The 6,538-nt window shown below is 38.0% G+C and overlaps 1 non-coding gene across 1 annotated transcript; it reads right to left on the bottom strand.

Annotated features, from left to right (window-relative positions):
• Positions 1-6,212: 6,212 nt before the first annotated feature.
• LOC142177827 (small nucleolar RNA R71) lies at positions 6,213-6,319 on the bottom strand. The gene has a single exon (XR_012706375.1). It is a non-coding gene; the product is annotated as a small nucleolar RNA R71 (small nucleolar RNA).
• Between the last annotated feature and the right edge of the window lie 219 nt (positions 6,320-6,538).

Raw genomic sequence — 6,538 nt, 5'->3', positions numbered from 1 at the left:
CAATGATATAATGTATCAATAAATAATAACTGAGACTGAGATATGATATGAAATGCATGAACATGACTGACTACAAAATATCAATGAAATCAGTGAGATGGCAGCAGAAAACAACCACTAGGGGTCCTAACAATACTAGCATAAAGCCTAAATATAATATCTAGCATGATTTACAGCTCAATTACTTTATCATATGATGAAAGCACGGATATCAACAAGATAGAGTCACTATACGGTGCCATAGAATCAACCAGGTCATAATTCTCATGGTGCACGCCCGCACGCCTGTCACTTGGTGTGCGTCACCTCAATACCAACCACATAACACATAATTCTGGGTTTCGAACCCTCAGAACCAAGTTTGAAAGTGTTACTTACCTCAAACCGAGAAAAACTCTACTCTGAAATGCCTTTGCCTCTCAAATCGGTATTCAAACGTCCCGAAGCTAGCCAGAAGTAGTACAATATAGTCAATATAGGTTAAAGGGACCAATTACACAAGAAAAGTACTATATTATAGCCAAAAATCCGAAAGCGACCCGTACCCGGCCCCGTGCCCACATCTCGAAATCCGAGATAAGTCACAAAATCCGAAAGATCATTCACTCACGAGTCTAACCATACCAAATTTACTCAAATTTGAAAACGAAAACCCATTCAAAACCTCAAAAATCTAACTCAAGAACACTTCCTCGTTTTTCCCAATTTTCCTCCCCAAATCACAAATTAGATGATGAAATTAAAGACATAATCATGAAATTTAGCCAAAACCAAGTAAGAATCACTTACCCCAATCATCGCCCAAATCCGTGGTCTCTAGCTCAAAATTTGAAGAATGAGTTTAAACCATCATTTTTGAAATTAAATACTGTTGCCCAAATTTCCTTCCTCGCGAACGCGGCCGTCCTCTCGCGTTCGTATAGAACAATTTGACTGCCTCCCAGTTTAAATCTTCGCGAATGCGACAAACGCTTCGCGAGCGCGTAGCATTACCAACTCTGACCTTTGCGAACGCGACCCATGCCTCGCGAATGCGTAGACCAAAAGGTTGGGGGTTCTCAGCTGCCTCACTCCTCTTCGCGAACGCGACACCACTCCCGAGTTCGCGATACACACATAGACCACACCTTCGCATTCGCGTCCTCTTCTTCGGGAATGCGCAGAACAAAATCTCCCAGCTGACAAACACCCTTCGGGAATGTGAGGCTCCTCTCGCGAACGCGTAAGAGGAAACTAGAAAACACAGCAACAGACATCAGTCATCAATCAAGGTCCAAAAATGATCCGTTAACCATCCGAAACTCATTCGAGGCCCCCCCCAGTACCTCAACCAAACATACCATCAAGTCCCAAAATATTATACGAACTTAGTCGAACCCTCAAATCATCTCAAACAACATCAAAACATGAATTACACACGGATTCTAGCCTAATGAACTTTGAAATTTCCAAATTCTACAAATGACGCAAACCTATCAAATCACGTCCTGTTGACCTCATATTTTGTAAACAAGTAACAAATGATCCCATGACCATAATGCAACTTCCGGAATCGGAATCCGACCCCTATATCAAAAAGTTCAGCCCCCCCCCCCCCCGCGGCTAAAACTTCCTAAAATTTGATTTTCACCATTTCAAGGCTAATTCTACTCCCGACCTCCAAATCACAATCCAAACATGCTCCTAAGTCCAGAATCACCCAGCGAAGCTAACAAAACCATAAAAATTGTAATCTGAGATCGTTTACACATAAGTCGACTTCTGGTTGACTTTTCCAGCTTAAGATTTCCATTAAGAGATTAAATGTCTCAATTCACTCTGAATTCACTCCCGTCCCGAACCAACTAACTCAGTAAATCATATAGTAGTTGTAGAACACAAAAGAAGCATAAATGGAGAAGAGGGGCTACAACTCTCGAAATGACTTCCAGGTCGTTACATTTACCCAATGCGAACACGAGGTCTTACTCGCGATCGCGAAGCACAGCCTACCCAGGCTTCCGTGAACGTGAGCCCATTAACGTGAACGCGAAAGCCAAACTTAGCCTCCACAGATTCCTCTTTCATGATTGCGTGAGTCCTTCCGCGTTCGAATAGCTCAACTCTCCCAAACAAGCCTGCCTCCACAACCCATTGGGTTCGCGGCTCTGCCCACGCGAACGCGAAGAACAACATGCTCCACCTCCATGATCGCGGCTCCCTCTAGGCGATCGTGATGAACAAAAATTCCATCATCTTATTTAACCTTTAGCAATCACGTTCCTAACATCGTGATCGCAATGCATACCAAATGCACCAGAAACCGACAGTTGCAAATCACCCAAACTTGGTCCGAAACCCTCCCGAAACACACCCGAGGCCCCTGGACCCCATCCAATCAAACCAACCAGTCCCAAAATATTACACAAATCTGCTCGAGGCCTCAAATCACACAAAACAACATCAAAACTATGAATCGACAATCGAAAACCTTTTTTAAACTTTCAAACATTCAAACTTCGACGATCGCGTCTGAATTACACTTAACATTCTGGAATGATGTTTTACGCACAAGTCATAAATCACAATACGAACCTATTTCAAGGCTCGGAACCTCAAACAGACATCGATAACATCAAAATACACTTCAAACCAAACTTATGAAATTCCAAAACTGTCAAAATGCCAACTTTCCATAATAAGCGCTGTAATGCTCTCGGATCGCCCGATACTCAATCCTAACACACGCCCAAGTCCGAAATCGTTATACGAACCTATTGGAACCTTTAAATACCGATTTCGAGGTCGTTTACTTAAAAGTCAATCCCTGGTCAACTCTTCCAACTTAAGGCTTCCGAATTGAGAAATTTCCATCTGAATCAACTCTGAACTTCCCGAAATTAAATTCTGACTATGCGTACAAGTCATAATACATTAAGTGAAGCTACCAAAAATTCTGATTACTCATATGTATTGACTCTTACCAACCATTTTCCGTTCTGCTTCTCACACATTTATATTCTTAAATATTTTCTTAGTTGTTATTTCATAATTGGGTATCTTTTTCAATATTACACGAAAAATTAATTGAAAAGTATAATATTTTAGTAGGAAAATAGTTCAAATAAAATATAAAAATATATTATGGGGATATGTTTTTCTCTCAATTTCAAAGCTGTATGCAATCCGATTAATATTACTCTTTATTTTTTCTTGGTATTGGATATTATGGTGTGGTAATGTACTGTCAAAATATGGAGGATTCTTATGAAATTGATTTTATTAAACGTTCCTACATATTTTTAATAACAATTTAGTAGACAAAATTTTATTAATTTTAAAATCTTAAATATTAAAAAAAACTTAACGTAGAAGATTTTGTAATCCAAATAAATAGGTTATTTTAGTTATGTCGTTTACCTATGAGTTCTTAAATTTAATATTTTAGCACTATTTTGGTCTATCAATATTGTATTCGTGCTTTTATAATAATATAGATTCTCCTTTTTCTAAATGGATTTGGACAATATAATACATTCTCAAATTAAATTAATAACACATTTTAAAATTAAATTAGTAATAGATATTTTAAATAAGTATATCCTTAAAGTAATAGGATTATATGACTAAAAATATATCTCTATCCCGAAAGTAATTATACTAATAGGAAACCTAATATGTTCCTAAAGGTAATAGGTGTATATGCTAACATGTAGTATTATATGTCTATTCTCGAAGGTAATTATATTAATAGGATTCCTAAGGGTAATCATGTAGGATTCCTAACGTGTAGTATTATGTCACGACCCAAAACTCACTATGGGTCGCGATGGCGCCTAACGCCGCCGTCAGGCAAGCCAACAATGCTCAATCAACTTAACTACTCATTTTATTACCTTTGAAATCATAAGTTTTAAAACAAAGTAAATTTACACTTTTAAATCCACGAGCATATACAAAATTTGTAGTTTATAAGAAAAATGAAAGGCGTTGATAATATAAAGAACCGTAAGCATCAACTAGTATACTCCAATACCGGTGTCACAATTGCATGAGCATTTTCTAGGGAGTTGATGGTAGGCTATATTCTCAAATTTTAGTCGCTTTTTACACTCCAATTTACTGTACTTTAATTGAATTTGAGCGTTAAACGCTAGTGTTTTGCACTAATTGTGTGTTTTATGCCTTGTAGGAGTGATTTCGAGCTGTGTAGATATTATGGAATGCATTCGAGTGATTTGGAGATTTGAAGTCTGAGTAAAATCCCAAGAGAATAAGTTGGGATCGCGTTCGGGGGTCGAGAACCACGTTAGGATAGCTAAAAAGCAAAAAAATCTCCGTACTCAGAGAAAGTCCCACAGACGCGGCTATCCCATTTTATTGAAGCCTGTCAGAACAAGCTCTCTTAAGTTTCCCACAACCGTCCCGCGTGGCGTGTTGTCCCATGCGGCGCGCCTGCGCAATGTTTACAGAGTTATTATCCCAGTTCACGCAGGAAAATATGTTTTCGTCTGGTCCGACCCTACTTAGTATAAATACATGTAAAAGCATTATTTTATGGACTTTTGACACATCTAATACCTAAGAAGGCTAGAGAGAAGGTGGAGAAGCGAAGGCACAAGTGACTCATCATTCAATCCTCACTCAAGACAAGAGTTTGGATTATTTTATGTTTATCTTTATATTTGTGATGAATTACTTCATATCTATGGAGTAGTTCTCTTTAGAGATTGATGGATTTGATGTATTGATATTTGTTTATGGATATTAACTCTAGTTTATATGCATTGAATCATTTTGGGTGTTTTAATTATTGCATCTATATTCACACGTTCATGTAATTGAGAGAGGCATACTTGTGATATATTTCTATTATCTTGTTGGTTGAATTCATTAATTCTTCTTAGTAATCGAAAGAGGCTAGTTGAATTATTGTTTAGACCTATTTAGGAGGATAATCGAGAGAGGTTCTCCTAAAGACCAATCCACTACAAACTCTTGCATATCTTCCCCGAGCTTAAATTGGTTCATATTGTGAGATTGAGACTTAATCGAGAGAGGAGTTTCTACTAAACGTTTGAATTAATAATTGAGTGAATTCGAGAGACTCACTTGATCATAAGAAGTGAATTAACTAGAGTTAAATCCTAGACAATTATCTTGCACCTATCCAATCAACCCCTATTTTTTCCCATTGATATATTCCTCGCTTACTTTTGTTGTGATTGTCATAGTCAATTAGCTCTAGATTCTAAGTTAATTTTAATATTAATCATATAATTCTCAACCGTTGATCATCTTGGATAGTAATCTAGCTAAAAACTATGATAATACTGTTTAACTCAAATCCATGTGGATACGATATTATATTATACTATATTCTACTAGCGAGCATAATTTTGTGTTGTGTTTTAAGCTCGTCAAATTTTGGCGTCGTTGCCGGGGATTGGAAAATAAATAGTGTTTGAAATAGTTGTAGTGCTAATTCAGGAATTTTTCTTTTTCTTTTTATTTTTCCCTTTTTACTGTTGGTGCTTTTTGACTGTGCACAGGTTGTAGGTAAGAGTGGTGCATGACTCGATCTTCTGGGGAGGAAGTGCTACCATACAAACTAGAAATAGAAAAATAACTACTACAGTTGAGGAAGGAAAGAAATCTCCCTGGAATATAGAGAAGGTTGGGCAATCCTTAACCAAAGAATTATGGCTGGAGATGATGATAATGTTGATTTGGTTGCAAGAGAGGCAGCCCAACAACGAGAAAAAGCTGCACGAGATGCGAAGGAAACAGTTCTTCAGAATGCACAACTTGTCTATGAGGAGGAGAGGGCTCAGAGAATTGTTCAGAATTAACCTTTGGGGGTTGGGAGACCACTTCGCGAGTATGCTAGACCTGTCTACAACCAAGGCTTATCAAGTGTTAGACCACCTCCAGTGCCTGCGAACAATTTCGAATTGAAGCAAGGGCTACTCCAAACTCTTCAGAATTATTGTGTCTTTAGAGGGAAGCCAAATGAAGATCCAAATACACATCTAATGGACCTTGAGGAGATTATGAACACCTTCCGATACAATGGTATGTCACAAGATGTAGTATATTTAAGGGCATTCTTTTTCACGCTCAAATATGATACAAAGCAGTGACTTCGAAGCTTGCCCCAGGGATCAGTTATAATATGGGTTGAGAAGACCAGGAAATTTCTTGATATATATTTCTCCCCAGGTAATACGGGCAAGTTTAGAAGAGAGATACATAACTTCTGCCAGAAAGAGATTGAAACTGTGTTTGAAGCGTGGGAGAGGTTCAAGGAATTTGTTCGAAAGTGTCAACATATCGGAATTGAACTTTGGATGCAACTCTAGGATTTTTGAGATGGTTTGACACCGGCCTCACGTAGAACATTGAGTAATGCTTTGATGAAAAAGACATCAGAGGAGATAGTCACTATTCTCGATGAATTGTTCGATGATGCAAATCAGTGGCCATCTGAAAGTACTGAAAGAAGAAGGGCGAATGGTGTTCACCAAGTTAATGCTAAAACATCTGTGCAGGTACAGCT

Source organism: Nicotiana tabacum, chromosome 23 (genome assembly GCF_000715075.1).
Source record: "Nicotiana tabacum cultivar K326 chromosome 23, ASM71507v2, whole genome shotgun sequence".
NCBI lineage: Eukaryota > Viridiplantae > Streptophyta > Magnoliopsida > Solanales > Solanaceae > Nicotiana > Nicotiana tabacum.
This window is presented reverse-complemented; position numbering and strand designations above follow the sequence as displayed.